The sequence below is a fragment of the Odocoileus virginianus genome, chromosome 33, assembly GCF_023699985.2.
Source record: "Odocoileus virginianus isolate 20LAN1187 ecotype Illinois chromosome 33, Ovbor_1.2, whole genome shotgun sequence".
Taxonomy (NCBI): Eukaryota; Metazoa; Chordata; class Mammalia; order Artiodactyla; family Cervidae; genus Odocoileus; species Odocoileus virginianus.
The window spans coordinates 10,098,254-10,115,473 of NC_069706.1; the positions used below are offsets into that span (position 1 = coordinate 10,098,254).

Below are 17,220 nucleotides of genomic sequence, written 5' to 3' on the forward strand. Positions count from 1 at the left end.
GCCGCCCGGGAGACGCCGCCATTGGCTGTGCCCGCGAGCGTCGGCGCCGGGGGCGGTGGCGGCGCCACGTCGGGCCGGGCGGCGGCGGCGGCGGCACCGGGAGGCGGCGACCCTCGGCCCGGGCCTCTGGGGCTGCCCCCGAGGCGGGCGTGCGGTTCGCGCCGGGCTGCGTCCTCGGGGCGGAGCCACTGGAGGGGCCGCGAGGCTCCCGGAAGCAGCGGTCCAGGGAACCGATTGGGGGTGGACGTGCGGTTCAAATGGATGCGTGCCGGACGAGTGTTTTTCTGGACCGCGCGGCCCCGGAGCAGAGGCTAGCGGGGAGTTAGAACAGCGTCTCAAAGGAAACTGACCTCGTTTCGCGTGTCGGGAGGTGCCTCCCCCGAGACACTGTTTATTTAGCAAGTCCTTAGCTGTTGCTCCTTACTCTCCGGCCTGTGAACTGTTTGGAGCCTGTGGACGTCGTTGTCCTCTTTCCTGCAGATGAGGAAGAGCACGGAACTCAGTGGCGACTCTGACATGGACGGCTAGAGGGCCTGGCTCCCGTCCTTCAAATCTCCCCCCCCGCCCCACCATGACACCTCTTCTACGTGGATTTTCTTGTTTCTTTTTTTAAGATTTTTTTTTTAATGTGTACCTTTTAATTATTTTTTCCCACCAGAGCATCACTTTATTGTTAATCTATCGTCAACAATCTAAAACTTCTAATAGGTACCTCCCTATCCTGGTGATGTGGACCTTTTTAAAAGTCTTGAATTTGTTAGAATGTTTTATGTTTTGGTTTTTCGGCTTCAAGTCATGTGGGGGTCTTTGTTCCGCGCCCCGACCAGGGATGGAGCCCCTGAAGCCCCGGCACTGGAAGGCAAAGTCTTGACCTTTGGGCCACCAGGGAAGTCCCCCATCCACCTGTATTTTCAACAGCCAGCAGTGCTCGGGGCTCTAGAGTCCCTGCCCCATAATGGGATGCGGAGTGGCAGTGGGAACCCGCCAAGATGCAGAAAAGACGGTTCTGGGCGGTGAAAAGCCAGGAGACAGGTCTGGATAAGGAGACCGCGCTGGGAGAGTCTCTCTTAAAATGGGGAGGGACGCTGCTGCGAAGGTGATAGTCTGCAGAACTGAGGAAGGTGCTCCCAGCAGAGGGAGGCTGGAGCTTGGTGTCAGGGGAACAGGAGGGAAACTCTTTGGCTGGTGTGTTTGAGGGCAGTCAGGTCTGAGTAACCGAAACGGGCCACTGTTTGGCATTTGGAGCTTTTTCTGCGTGGCACTCCTGAGTCTGAATTGGGAGTGACATGTGATCTGCATTTCAGGAAGTTCTCTAGGGCTTTTGTGCTGAGACTTGGCGTAATAGGAGGAGCAAGAGGGGGAACCAGAAGGCCGCTGGGTGGTACTGACCGAGATCTGGGTGATGTCAGTTTATAAACCTGGTGTACTAGCTCAGGCTGCTGTAACAAGATACCAACAGACCTGGAGGCTTAAACAAGAATGCATTTTCTCAGCGTTCTGGAGGCTGGAAGTCCAAGATCAGGGTGTTGGCAGGGTTAGTTTCTGACGGGAACTGTCTGCCTGGCCGGCAGAAGGCCACCTTCTCTCTGTGTCTTCACGTGGCCTTTCCTCTGTGTACAAGCCTTTCTCTTCCTAGGAGGACACCTGTCATATTGGCTTGGGGCCCCACCCTTTTGACTTCATTTAAGCTTAATTACCTCCTCAAAGGCCCTGTCTCCAGATACAGTCATGTCAGGAGTTAAAGTTTTAACATAAGAATTTGGAGGGGACACAATTCAGTCTGTAACACCAGCTAAGCGCTGTGACAGGAGCATTCAAGAAGAGCTGACCGTCTGTTGAAGGGATTCTGTTCATCACTCAGGTCTCAGCTCAGACATCTCTTGGAGAGACCTTCCCTGACCGCCACCTTAAATTGCCCATTGACTCAGCGTTCTGTTTGGTCATCCCTCTCTGGAATGACCTTGCTTAATCATTTGGGTTCTTATTTGTGGTCCTCCTCCTCCACTGTAGGACAGTAGAGACTCTTTCTGTGCTGTTCTCTATTCCCAGCTCCTAGAATAGTACTAGCACCCTATAAACGTTTCTCAAATGGATGTCCCCAGGTAACTAGGAGCTAAAGTGTGCAGGATGAGCAAGAGGTAACTGGCTGCAGGGGTGCTTGGAGAGAGGAGACTTAAGTCAGAAGATACTGAAAAGGGACCTCCCTGGTGGTCCAGTGGTTAAGACTCTGCACTTCCAATGCAGGGAGTGCAGGTTTGATCCCTGGTCAGGGAACTAAGATCCCATGTATTGACACAGCAGAAAAAAAAAAGAAGATGCTGAAAGACCAGAGTGGCTGGACCCAGACACCTCAGTGGGGTCCCAGGAAATTAGACAGGATATGAGCAAGGGCCAGGCCCTGAAGGGTGTTGTAAAGCTATATGAAGATGGGCTTCATTTTGCCAGTACAAGAGAAAACTCGATGGGATTGTATGAGTTGCCTTTGGCTGCTGTAACAAATCACCACAAACTTACTAGCTTAAGATAATGCATATTTACTATCTTACAGTCCTGGCAGCCTGACAGTGAGTCTCATGGGCTAAAGTCAAGGTATGGACAGGGCTGATAGCTTCTGGAGGCTCCAAAAAAGACTGTTCTCTTGCCTTTCTCACCTTTTGGGGGCTGCAGCCTCCCTTCACTCACGGTACCTCCCGTTGTCTTCAAAACCAGCAGTGATGAGGGAAGCCTTTCTCAGGATGCACCTCCCCGGCTCTGCCTCCGACGTCAGGTCTTCTCTGGCTCTCCTGCTTTCTTCTTTCCCTTATAAGTACCTTGTGGTGACACAGAGCCCGTCCAGATCATGTAGGATGATCTTCACATCTATCTCATCTGTCTATGGGAGAGTTCTTATGACCAGAAGTGTGTATTCTGCTAAGCAAGAGAAGGCAAACCAGGCCTGATCTTTTTTTTAATTAATCTATTTTGTTTATTTGACCATGCCGGGTCTTCGTTTCTGCATGCAGGATCTTTCACTGTGGTGTGCAGGCTCAGTCGTTGTGATGTGTGGGCTAAGTTGCTCTGTGTCTTACTGGATCTTAGTTCCCCAACCAGGGATCGAACCCAAGTCCACTTCATTGCAAAGTGGATTCTTATCCACTGGAGCACCAGGGAAGTCCCAAGGCCTGTTCTTTTTATTTTATTTGGCCTGTTCTTTTTAGATGGGTTTTGTTTTTGCTAAGGTGTGTGTGCATTTTGCATTAGTTTGTGATCCCAGTCTTCCTACCCACCTTGAATTCTCCACTCCTCTGCATGTTATGCTGTCAAAATTCTCAACTGTATGAGGAGTCAGTATATGTCTATTTTTGGTTGCCTTGGGTTTTCCTTTCAGCAGGGCACCAAATTAGGAGTCTTCGTTTAAGAACCTCATCTGCTAGCACTCATCTGGAAGTGTGGGAGTGAGTTCTTGGACTGTGGGGATCTCTGGCCAGCAGCTCCTGCGCCCTGGCAGTAACATCAGTGATGGCCCTGTTTTGTGTGTAAAGTTTCTGAAGATTCTCAGCTGCAGCTGGCATGCACACATGACAAAAGTGTGTTTTGTCTTATATATTCACATCCTAAGTCCCCTCCAAAGGAAAAAAAAAAGATGTTCATAATGTTATAAACACCATTCTCTCTGACTCAAGTTCCTCCAAATAAATATGAGGTGAATGTTGTGGCACAAATGTTTGTGCCCCCTCTCTTAAGTTCTTATGTTAGACATCCAGACCCTCAGTGTGATGATGTTAGAAGGTGGGCCTTTGGGAGGTGATCAGGTCATGAGGGTGCAGCCGTTATGAACAGGATTAGTGCCCTTATAAAAGAGAAATGAGGGAAATGATTTCTTTCCCCATCGTGTGAGGACACAAGGAGAAGACAGCCACCTGCAAGCTGGGATGGGGTCTGGTGAGACCCCCACATATGTCGGATCAGTTGTCATCTTGATCTTGGGCTTCTCAGCCTTCATATCTGAGAAAAAAAAAGTCTCTTGGTTAAGCCACCCAATCTATGGTTATTTTGTGAGAACAGCAGGTACAAACTGAGATAGTGAACATCTAAGATACAAGCAGTTGGTTAGGAGACAGCACAGTGGGGAGGGAACTTGGAGTTTGGGAAACAAGGGTTAAATCCCAACTCGCTCCTTACCCATATGGATGGCCTGGGGCCCGTTTCTTACACCTCACTCTTGAGCTCATCGTCTTAACATGTGGCTAATAATAAATAGTGTGTACATAAGGCACCTGGCACAGAGAATGGTCAGTAATTAGCAGTTACATTTCCCTCAAGGTGTTGACTAATGAATGGAATAAACTTGCCACCACAATCTTGGAGGTGCGGAGGGGCATTTGCACCGGGTCCCACCCCCAGACACCATGAAGCATGCTCCCTAGTCCCCCTACGTTTGGAAAAACTGTTCCTGAGGGGGGCATGATGGAAGCGTGACAGATCTCTTAGGTATCCTGAAGGGGAAAAATGCTTGAGTCACTGGCTTGAAAATGGAACCTCAGGGCACTTCCCAGGTGATCCCATGATTAAGACTTCGCCTTCCATTGCAGGGGGTGTGGGTTTGATCCCTGGTCAGGGAGCTAAGATCCTGCATGCCTCTTGGCCAAGAAACAAAAACATAAAACAGAAGTCATGTTGTAACAAATTCAGTAAAGACTTTAAAAATGGTCCACATCAAAAAAATCTTTAAAAAATGATTTAAAGATAAACCCACCATCTTGAGGCTATTATCAATGTATTATCTACAGAAATGGATTCACCACAGGGCCAACCTCAAATAAGAATGAAAATAGAAACAATCTGTTTGCAAATATTACATTTGTTGTTGTTGTTCAGTCATTAAGTCTTGTCCGACTCTTTGCCCCCATGAACTGCAGCATGCCAGGCTTCTCTGTCCTTCACTACCTCTCTGAGCTTGCTGAAACTCATGTCCTTTGAGTCTGTGATGCCCCTTTCTCCTCTTGCCCTCAATCTTTCCCAACATTAAGGTCTTTTACAATGAGTTGGTTCTTTGCATCAGGTGGCCAAAGTACTGCAGCTTCAGCATCAGTCTTCCAATGAATATTCAGGGCTGATTTCCTTTAGGATTGACTGGTTTGATCTCCTTGCTGCCCAAGGAACTCTCAAGAGTCCTCTCCAGTGCCACATTTTGAAAGCATCAATTTATATACGTGTTCCAGAAAAGGAAAACCTTCAATTTTATGGTGACTCAGAACAGGAAAGGCACATGTTAAATGTTTACTAAATGACCACACGATACTTCGACAAGCCACACGCACAAATTATGTCAGTGCTCCTATGGGAACCTGTGCTGGAACCTACATGTTCAGCATTTTTTAAAATGTAATGTTATTATATTCCTTCTTGAATAGTCATATGAACTGAGTAATCACAGTAAATCACTGGGACTATACTTCTTCCAATACTTTGGCCACCTGATGCGAAGAGCTGACTCATTTGAAAGATTGAGAGCAGGAGGAGAAAGGGACGACAGAGGATGAGATGGTTGGATGGCCTCACCGACTCAATGGATGTGAGTTTGGGTGGACTCCGGCAGTTGGTGATGGACAGGGAGGCCTGGCATGCTGTGGTTCATGGGGTCGCAAAGAATCAGACAGGACTGAACGACTGAACTGAACTGATACTTCTTCCACATTCTGCTTTGATGAAATGCTAAAATATAAGAAAGATACAAAAAGTATAAACTGTATTCCTTTATTTGGCTTTGTAGGTATTATATGGATTAGGCATGTGCTTCCTCTCCACTTTCTCTTGGTATTTATCTCATGTTACTCAGCTTTGAAGATAGCTTGCTAAAACCTCCACCCATGGGCTGGAGGCCTGTACATCAACTTACATGTGTGACTAATTGCAGGTGAGGAGACATCCCGACTCGGGGATGGAAGCCAGGTCTTCTGTGTTGCAGGCAGATTTTTTACCATCTGAGCCACCAGGGAAGCCAAGAGCCCTAATTATCCAAGAAAATAAAAGAAGCAGATAAATAAATAATTGGAATAAGATGAAAGACTTTATGTTTTACTTGTCAGCATTTTTTCCAGGAATTCTTTGGAGTTCCCCAAAAAGGATACAGTGGTAGGAAAGCAGGTTTCTGCCTCCAGAGTGTGTTCCCTTGATTCTCAGGCTGGACTTGATACTAAGTTTGGTGCCACAATGTGTCACACAGTTCCTTGCTTTTATGTGGGGAGATACATTTAACATTTAGAAAAAGAATTGCTCCAGTTCCTATTAATAGTAGCTTTGGGGGATGGAGGATCATGAGAAATCCAGGCATGCTGTCTTCACAGCAGGAATTATTTTCAATTCTTTCCCCTACTTCTTTCTGCCCCAAAGCTGGAAGTACAAGGGTCCACCTTTCCATGTGTTCTGTCTTCGCCTCCATACCTATTCCCAGCTGACTTTTCTTCCCCCATCCACTGATTAATCCAGCCCATGCTTTCTACTGCCTCCAGCCTCTGGAACTCAAACCACCTGGAAATGGTCCTTCTGGAATAGTGGATGGGATCCAGGGAGCTCCATTCATCTGTTCAACAAATGTAAGTGCCAACTACATTCAGTATGCTGATTCTGAAACCTACAGTCAGAGTTCCTACACTCAAGATGCTTAAAATTATACTTGCTATTTGAAGATCCTCCAAGATGTGGGCTTGGGAAATAGACAGTTAGAACAGGAAAGAGCACAGTGCCCCTGGGCGTGCGTGCTGTCACAGTCATGTCAGACTCTTTGTGACCCCATGAACTGTAGTCTGCCAGGTTCCTCTGTCCGTGGGATTTTTCAGGCAAGTATACTGGAGTGAGTTGCCATTTCCTCCTCCAGGGAATCTTCCCAACCCGGGGACTGAACCCATGTCTCCTGCATTGGCAGGTGCGTGCTTTACCACTGAGCCATCAGTGAAGCCCCTATGATTAACCTAAAGCGTAGGTTAAGCGAACGTGATCTGTTGGATGTAGGGTCCAAGATCTCTGTCTTTTAACATGTGAAATTCTCAGGACATGTGTACACGAGGAGGATTAACATGAAATCAGAAGAAAACTTACCACCGACACTGCAGTTTAAAAGGTACTTACTGCCTCAATTAAAGGAAATGGCTGGCAGGCTCCTTTAATCCAACTAACCTACAATAGAGTGTTTGTTTTTTTTTAACATGCTCAAGGATCATAAATTTTACTCAGTCTTTTATAGCCTTTGGCAGAGTGCCAAGGCTTATTAAGAAATTGCAGAAGCCATAAATATAAAAAATGTACAAATTCTCCCTTGAGTAACCACGTGAATGCTTCCAACAACATGTCCAAAGCCATTTTTCCCTTCTGTGAAGTTGTTATAAAATGTACTTAGCACAAATCTACATCTGCTGCTCTAGACTGATTTACAGCAAAATTTTAAATTAATGTATTTTTAAAGACATTTGCAAAAAAGGAATAAATGTGAATAAACTCTAAATCTGAATCATAGTCATCTGGTTGTGCTATAAATTTTAAATATCAATTAAAAAAAAAAAAAAACCTGAGCCAGCTCTGCTCCCTATCATTCAGTGTCCGTCCTTCAGGCATGCTATTTAAGGCATGTGTTTTTGTTAGAAAAGACCTTTCTAGGAATATGCATGTGTGTGTGTGTGTGTGTGTTTGTATATATGTGTAAATGCTACAACCCCCCAAAATTCGTATATTCCATACAAATTTATTATAGGATGGGTTTAAATCTCTTGTTTCTCTTCTAGAACAAAATCTAACTAGGTTTTAGGGACTTCTCTGGCAGTCCAGTGGTTAGGACTCCACGCTTCGATTGTAGGGGCACAAGTTCAATCCCTGGTCGGGGAACTGGCATCACACAGGCCACACAGCGTGGCCAAAAAAATTAAGTTATATATTTTTTTAAAAATCTAACCAGATTTTAAACATTCTTAGGCTCATCATGACCTTGTAAGAGCTCTCTTTGCTTCTTAATTCAAATGTTACTCTTCCTCACCTCATCTACAGTATCAGCAAAGTCTGTCTTGCTTTTCTTCAGCTTTGATCAGAGGAACGGGTTTTAAGTTGGCTAACTCATCCCGAGTAGGCATTGCAGTAGTTGGCACCTTGGGAGTACATCAAGTTCTGGCAAAGAAGTCCCTCTAACCAGGGGAACCCACAGTATTAGTGATTTACTTACCGTTTCAGGGGCAAGATCCTCTTTAAGGACAACCCTTTACTGGGTTTTTTTTCTTTTTTTTCCTGGCTGCACTACTTGGGCTTATGGGATCTTAGTTCCCCAACCTGGGATCAAACCCCAACCCCTGTCGTTGGAAGCATGGAGTCCTAATTGCTAGACCGCCAGGGAGTTCTCTACTGCCATTTTCTTTAAAGTCTATGAATGGGTGTATCAAGCATTTTTTGGTAGCAATGATCTTTAAGTAGGGGGCGCTGCTTAGCCTATATTAAGGCAATAAGCAAGTTTAACTTAATCACATGTAAATTCACCTACCCAGGTAAAGCCAGCTTCAATGTCAGCAAAACCCAGGCTTTTTCCATCACTCAACTTTGTTACTTTCCTCCCTTTATGGAGTCCAAACAGCTGCTAGCAGTTTCAGGCTTATGGGGTGTCTTCTCGGCAACCCCCACAAATATTCAAGGCCTGAGTCTCATTGGCCAGAACCAGGTCAGCGTCTGCCCGTCCCGAATCAATCACTGAGGCTTGGGGGATGTCACACAGTTGAGTTGTTGTCCATTGACAGTATATGCAGTCATGTTAGAAACTAATGACTTGGGCTTCAATTATATACTCACCCCTGGTGCTGGGGGGTCAGTATGTAATTCCGTTTCTTCGCTGAGCTCTGTCAACTCAGCCAAGAAAGGGATAAAGGATTATTCCTCCAAGGAAAAGTACCTGATACCTAAAGAAGATTATAAGTGGCTGGCACATTTTTCCAAAACAAAGACTCTTATCTCTAGTGCTGATAAAGGAAGATAATAAATGGATATAGGTCCTCTTCTTCTCCAGTTCTCTACCATCTAGCCAATCTCATGTACGGTTCTGGCCTCCACTGTTGTTAATGCACTGGTGGCCCTCCCATGTAGGCCTCTAGCCCAGATCAGTCCTGAGTCCCAGCCCAATAAATAATCCAACTGCCTGCTTAACGTCTCTTGTTGGACAGCTCAGAAGCATCTCAAAAGTGGAACTCGGAGGAAGGGGAGGGAGGGGGGAGAAGGGAGGAAGGCGGGGAAGGGGAGGAAGAAGGAGAGGGAGGGGACGGAGACCCACGGCAGCTGGAGAGCTCGGGAAGACTTTCTATACATGTCCTTCCTTTTCACTTCTCCTCTGTGTGCATAATCCCCATTTGGGCCGTTTGGGATGAGTTTTATAATTCTTATTTTGTGTTTTTAGTTGGTTTTTATTGGAGTGTGGTTGATTTCTGATGCTGTATTAATTTCTGCTTTATAGCAAAGTGACTCAGCTATACGTGTGCATGTACATATATCCACGCTTTTTCAGACTCCTCTCCCATAGAGGCCATTACGGAGTACTGAGTGGAGTCCTCTGTGCTATTCAGGAGGTCCTTCTTAGGCGTCTGCTTTATATACAGCAGTGTGTGTGTGTCAAAGCCAGTTTCCCAATTTATCCCTTCCTCCTTTACCCCCTGGTATCCAAACTTTTATTTCCTACATCTGTGACTCTCTGTCTTATTTTGTAGTTTTTAAGATACGAGTGACTTCCTCTGGCCTTTTATAGCAGCCCTCCTGCCGCCACATTCCCAGCACTGTCACCCTACTTTTCCACCTGAGTTGGTAACTTCTGGCTCCTATGTCTTTTACAAGCCTTTCCCCCTGTAGTTCAGCTCCAGGCCCGGTGAAGGGAATGGCATTCCCCCCCCCCCCAACCTTCCGTTTGTCAGGCACTGGGAGGGGCAGAAAAAAAGAAGTTGAGCTCATGGCCTCCCTGTCCCCATAGGACACTTTCTTAGGGGAGCCTTCCCTAGCTTTCCCCAGGAGATCAAGTCTGCCTAGCAGAGACATTCAGTGTATGGGGTACCTCCCTTTCGGCCCTAGACACAAGTGCAAGGTCGCATTTGTTTGCATGTTATTTGATTCATATTTGTCTCCCTTCCTCGACTGAAGCCCCATGAGGGTAGTGACTGTATCTTTTTCCCGTAACATCATATCCTGTAGAGACTGGAACACAGATATTCAATAAACATTTCATTTTTTGTATTAGCATTTATTGGTCTATAATTATTTATTGAGAAATGTGTCCCACTACTGTATAAATACCCTCTAAAAAAAAGACAGTTTGCTAGTCAGAAATTAATCCAAAGTACAGAAGACCAGATGGGTGGTAGTGGGTAGGAAGATATTGATTATGAATACATACTCCTTAACACCCACTGCCCTGCAACACAGATCTCCTAAGGCCAATTTAAAAGGCCACCTTGAAAGATTTCCAAGGGCATGAGGGCTCTCAGAAGACATGAAAGTAAAAAAGATTGCATGTAACATCATATATGTATATATTTTTATTGCATTTATATTTCTATTCAACAATAAAGCAAATCTATTCAGTTCTACATTTGGGTTCCTCTAAAATGTATATAGCATTCATATTTTTCTCTAAAGTTATAGATAGGGCTTTTATTACAATGAAAATGCTATAATCTTTTCATTAAGTTTCCTAAGCTTTTAAATTTTTATTGAGTGAAAAATTCTTTAAATTCTATAATGTTTATAATTTTCAAATGTTTCCCACACACGATTTCATGTAATCCCCTAATAATCCTTATCTCTCCACCCCTCTGTGGCTCCTCTGCACTTCTCCCCACTGGTTTGTTCTCTGAATCTGCTTCTTTGGGGTTTTATTCACTAGTTTGTTATCACTTTTACACTCCACATGTAAGGGATACCATAAATTATTTGTATTTCTCTGTCTTACTTATTTCACTTATGTTCTCCAAGTTCATCCATGTTGTTGCAAATAAAACGTCATTCTTTTTATGGCTGAGTAGTATCCCATTGTGTGTGTGCCTCACATCTTTATTCATTCATATGTTGATGCACACTTAGGCTGCTTCCATTCCTTAGCGATTGTAAGTAATGCAGCTGTGGACCCTGGGGTTCATGTATCTTTCTGAATTTGTATTTTATAACATTTTATATTTAGTTATGAAAATCAAGCTATTATTAAATAGCATTCTGTCCATTATGGTTGAGATGTCCCTGTGTTAGAAGTGATCAGCCCAGGAGGAACTTAAGCAGAGACTGATAAGATCAGAGAAAAGGTCAGGAATGAAACCCAGACTAGGAAGGAAAAGTCCACAATAAGATGCGATCAGCCAGGGAGCACAGTGTCCTTCAAGGAAGCCAACTCTGTGACAAAGTTCAACATGTTTAATAAACAACCATAGCAGTTCTGGTGGTAATTTTTGTGTTATGTGCTTTTTTTACAATATTTGAAAGTGGCAGCTCTGGAAATGTTTTGCCCCATAAAAGCAATTAAGTAGATTACTAGAAGGCTGTGAAGTAAAATAGCTTTAAAACAGTGAGGAACTGTTAATTTTATAGACAACAGCCATCATAATAAAAACCTATCCTTTTTTAAAAAAAAATTTTATTTATTTATTTTTGTTGTGCTGAGTTTTAGTTTCAGCATGTGAACTCTAACTCAAAGCATGTGGGATCTAGTTCCCTGACCAAGAATCAAACCTTGGCCCTCTGTTTTGGGAGCTTAGAGTCTTAGCCACTGGACCACCAGGAAAGTCCCCCGAGAGTGAAAGACTGCAGAGGAATACTAAAATATTAAAATCAAATGCAAAAGTTAAGAGAAAGAAAATGGGGAAAGTGAATAGCACTCACGAACTGCAGGAAGCAAATAAGGTGAATTTACACAACCGTAATATCAAGAGATTAAAAAGTAAATGTGCTAGAGGAGAAAAAAGTAAAAGTTTTCCCCTATTAAACTCTGAAAGCTTTACTTCACAATACTCTGAGAGCATCCTGGTAACATTTGATTATCTGATTTTATTAGCAATTCCAAAGAAGGAAGTGACATGGTATCTTGTTCAAATTCAGTAATTATTAAGTGATCATAGAATATATCATTTCATTTAAAAAATCATGAGACCAGTGTAAACCGTATTGATGATTTGGTCTAAGTTTATAAAACAAGCTATCTCTAAATGTTTTTTTTTGCAAAATCAGGACCAAAGTTTGATGTATGATAAACATGGAATACAATTTACATATTTTATGTACATACACATATATGTGCAAACATTATTTTATAGGTATAATTATGCATTTGCACACATGGTAACAATATTTAATCCAACCCAAGTTAAAATTGTAATTCTGATTCAGTGAGCTCCAAATTAGGACAGTTTTGTTGTATTGGCAGCAACTGGTATTTTCCATGCTTGCATTCATTTTCTTAAGTCTCTTTCTTTTTTTTCAATGAAGTTATTTTTTAATTTATTTTTGAATTTTTTATTTTTATTTTTTTAATTAATTTATTTTAATGGGAGGCTAATTACTTTACAATTTTGTGGTGGTTTCTGCCATGCATTGACATGAACCAGCCACAGGTATACATATGTCCCACCATCCTGAACCCCCAGGTCTCTTTTAGATTTTTACTACTTACAGTGTGGTGGGTGGACTTTTGAGCTTGTTAGGAATCTAATTCAGTACACCTGGGATGAGGCCTGAGCTTTTTGCACATCTTACAAATTCATAGCCAACACTACTGGTCCATGGACCACACTTCTGAGAAGTGAGATTCCTGTAGAAACTGTCTTATTTGCCTTGGGTAAACTCAATTCTTTTCTTAGGGGTTTCTGTGTTTTCGCCTTAAAAAAAGAAAAAAGAATGAGATACTGGGACTTCCTAGTGCACCCAGTTAGAAAAAGTTATGTTTGAACATATTCAAATATATTGAATTTGTATTCTCTGTTCTTTAAGATGAACAACTCCTTTCTTCCCGAAGGACAACTCTTGTTTAGTGAGAGTTAAAAACGAACTTTCAGAGGGCTATGACAGGACACTGGTGACACCCTGTGGTCAATCCTTATAATTACAATAGCATCGGGGGTGTTTCTTGGTAGGGGGCTTCCCTGGTAGCTCAGGTAGTAAAGAATGTGCCCACAATGTGGGAGAAACGGGTTCGATCCCTGAGTTAGGAAGTTCCCCTGGAGAAGGGAATGGCAACCCACTCCAGTGTTCTTGTTTGGAGAATTCTATGGACAGAGGAGCCTGGCAGGCTGCAGTCTGTGGGATCACAAAGAGTCGGACAGAACTGAGCAGCTAACTCTTCCAATTTTACTTTTCAATGTAAAATTAGACACACTACATTGGGTGGTTTTGGTTTTTATTTGTTCTGTTTTTCACGTTTGTTGGAGTGTATTTGCCTTACTGTGTTGTGTTCGTTGCTGCTATACGGCAAGATGAATCTGTCATACCTACACATAGGTCCCTTCTCTTTTGGATTCCCTTCCCGTTTAGGTCACCACAGAGCACTGACTAAAGTCCCCGTGCTATGCAGCAGGTTCCCATCTATTTTATACATAATATCAGTAGTATATATCCGTCAATCCCAGCCTCCCGATTCGTCCCGCCCCTCCCCCCTCCCACTCTGGTATGCATAAGTTCGTTCTCGTCATCTGCGTCTTTATAGCTGCTTGGCAAATAAGTTCATCTGTGTCATTTTTTAAGATTCCATATATAAACATTAATACATGGTATTTGTCTCTTTCTGAGTTACTCTATATGACAGCCTCCAGGTCTATAAATTTCAATAGTCTGAGTTTGCATACAATTTAATTTTAAAACTTATTATTTTGAAATAATTACAGATTCACAGGAGATTGCTAAGAAATGTATGGGGAAGTCCCGTGTGCCCTCCCCCCAGCCTCTCCTAGCGTTAGTGTATTATACTATCAACACTAGGAGGCTGACACTGACCAGATTTCACCAATTATACACAGACTCATTCGTGACAATAGCATTTTGACAGGTCACGGAAACCACAGTAGGCCTGTAAGATTATTTTATGTTGGTGCTTCATGCTTAGTCACCTGCTTCGTGTCCGATTCTTTGCGACCCCATGGACTGTAGCCCACCAAACTCCTCTGTCCGTGGGATTTTCCAGGTGAGGGTACTTGAGAAGGTTGCCATTTCCTTCTCCATGTTGGTGCTTAAATAATATTAAATTCAAAGACCAACTGGAAATTCTCCCTTAGCATTGTGGCAACCTAAAGTGAATCTTGCATTCTAAAACTCACAGTTTTATTGAGACAAATATTGCAAACAGTGTAACATAGTAAAATCAACACTGGACTGAGAACCAGAAAGCTCAGGTTCTAGTTCTTGGTTTGATTCAAGAGAGCTGTAATCTCCCCATAACTCATATCTCTATAAAAAGCTTTCACTTTCTTGGTTTAAGAATTTGTTTCTGTAAGGCGTGCATGCGTGTGTGTGTGTGTGTGTGTGTGTGTGTGTGTGTGGCCGCACAGCATGTGGGATCTTAGTTCCCTGACCAGGGATCAAACCCACGACCCCCTACATTGGAAGCTCGGAATCTTAACCACTGGATCGCCAGGCAAGTTCCTGTTAGGCTTCTTGAGAAAGATTACAGGTCAAGCCAATGTTTCTGACCTTGTGTGTCTGAAAATATCTCTATCCTAACCTCACGTTTGATTGATAATTTTCCTGAGTATGGCTTTTCTTAGGCAGGAAATTATTCTTCTGTTGGGAATGGGAAGGCATCCTGCACTGTTTTATTCTTCCCTAGTACCTTTTTTGTCTTCTTGCTTGGGTAACTCATTCATCGTAGAGCTTTCTTCAGATGTTTGGTAATTCTTTACTGCCTGTGTTAAGAATAAAGCATCAAAAAGCCCTTCAGGATCTCTTCAAACAGCCTTTTCAACTGGTGAATTTGCAGAAGGAGCATAAAGAGGCCAACCAACTTTTCACTGAGTAAGCCTAGGTCTCTGTGTTAAAGTGGTAAGTCTCCTGAGAAAGGAGTCTCCCAGTCTCCCGTGAGAAGTTGGGGGCTGGAAATAAGGATTGACAAGAAGCCTGATGCCCAGATGATGTGGGTGAACTTGATTTTAGATCAACATATGTCAGTTTAGGCATAATGTTTAACTGCCTCAGTACAGCCATCTAAGAAGTAAACTCTTTTTTTTTAATATGTTTACTTATTTTATTTATTTATTTGGCTGCACCAGGCCTTAGTTGCAACACACAGGATCTTTCGTTGCAGCATGTAAGTTCTTAGTTGAGGCATATGGGATCTAGTTCCGTGACCAGGGTTTGAACCTGGGCTCCCTGCACTGAGAGCTCGGAGTCTTAGCCACTGGACCACCAGGGAAGTCCCAGTAAATTCTTATACTGACCACGTTTCATGTATTTTAAGAAGCAGGAGAGAGTGGAGGGGGAGAGATAAGGAGAGTTGGGGACATTTGAAAGGAAGCAATCGTGGTGGAATACGGGGTCTAAATCAGATGAGGGGAGAAATGAAGACATTAGAGGATTCATGGAAATTGAGAAAATTGGGAGTTTTGTGTGTGTGTGTCTGTGTGTGTGTCTGTGTGTGTTGGTGGTCTCACGAGAAAAGAATCTCAACAGTGGGAACAATAGCATGAAGGACCTGAAAGGGACGTCCCTGGTGGCCCAGCTGTTAAGAATCCAGCCGCCAATGCAGGGGACACAGGTTCGATCCCTGGTCTGGGAAGATCCCACAGGCTGAGGGGCAACTAAGCCTGTGTGCCACAACTACTGAGCTCACGCGCCCTCGAGCCTGAGCTCCGCAACCAGAGAAACCACTGCAGGGAGAAGCCTGCACACCGCAACCAGAGGGGAGCCTCCGCGCACCACAGCTAGATAAAGCCCACGCACAGCAGTGAAGACCCAGTGTGGCCAGCATAAAGAAGTTAATTACTTTTGTAAAAAAAAGAACCTAAAAAGTTGGAATGATTAAAAGTGAGAATTCAGGGTACTGTTGTGGATGATGAAGAATGGAGTGTAGCAGAAAGGTCATTGGCTAGACAGAGAGCCCAAAACCAAGCTGCTGCCCATCAAGTAGTGAATGAAGAAATAAAATATGGTCTCTCCATGCAATGGAATATGATTTGGCAACCAAAAATGAAGTACTAAAATAATAATAATAAAATAATAAAAAACAAAAATTTTTTTAAAAATTAAAAAAAAAATGAAGTACTGGTACAAGGTACACATGGGTGAGCCTAGAAACATGCTAAGTGAAAGAAGCTAGCTGCAAAAGCCTACATGTGCATGAAATGTCCAGAACAGGCAAATTTGTAGAGATAGAAAGTAGATTAGTAGCTGCCTATGTCTGGGAGAAAGGGAAGAGGAAAATGGCAATCCACTCCAGTATTTTTGCCTGGAGAATCCCATGGATAGAGGAGCCTGGTGGGTTGTCTGGTGGGTTATAGGCCGTGGGGTCGCAAAGAGTTGGACATGATTTTGCGCGTGTGCGAGCGCGCGCGCGCACACACACACACACATGTCTGGGAGGAAATAGGTTATGAGGTTGGAGAGGGTGGGGCAAGGAAAATGTTCTACAGTTACTGATGATTGCACAATGGTGAATATAATGGAAACCACTAAACCGCACACTTGAAATGCATGGGTTTAAAAACAAAAATAAATAAATGGGACTTAAAAGCTTTTGCCCAGCAAAGGAAATCATAAAGCAAACAAAAAGATAACCTACAGAATAGGAGGAAATATTTGCAAAGGATGCAGCCAATAAGGGATTAATTTCCAAAGTATACAAACTGTTCAAGCAACTCAATATAAAAAAAAAATAAAATGCACAGATCTAAATAGACATTTCTCCAAAGAAGACATAAACATGGCCAACAGGCACATGAAAAAATGCTCCACACTGCTGATTATTAGAGAAATGGAAATCAAAAGTATAATGAGATAACACCTCACTCTGGTCAGAAGGGCCATCATCAAAAGGTTTATGAATAATAAATGCTGGAGAGGGTGTGGAGAAAAAGGAATCTTCCTACACCGTTGGTGGGAATGTAAATTGGTGCCGTCACTATAGAGAACAATATGGAGATTCCTTAAAAAACTAAAAATAGGGCTACCATATGATCCTGCAATCCCATTCCTGGGCATATATATGGAGAAAAACATGATCCAAAAGGATGCATGTACCCCAATGTTCATTGCAGTGCTGTT

General features: G+C 43.3%; 1 long non-coding RNA gene and 1 other non-coding gene across 2 annotated transcripts in view; both read left to right on the top strand.

Moving 5' to 3' along the window:
- The first annotated feature begins 39 nt into the window (after window positions 1–39).
- LOC139032788 (uncharacterized) overlaps window positions 40–17,220 on the top strand; it is a 47,861-nt gene continuing 30,680 nt past the window's right edge. Inside the window, exon 1 of the long non-coding RNA XR_011485392.1 lies at window positions 40–6,575. This is a non-coding gene — a long non-coding RNA (uncharacterized lncRNA). The remainder of the gene's footprint in view (window positions 6,576–17,220) is intronic.
- On the top strand, window positions 2,202–2,274 carry TRNAG-UCC (transfer RNA glycine (anticodon UCC)). Its single transcript has one exon. It is a non-coding gene; the product is annotated as a tRNA-Gly (tRNA).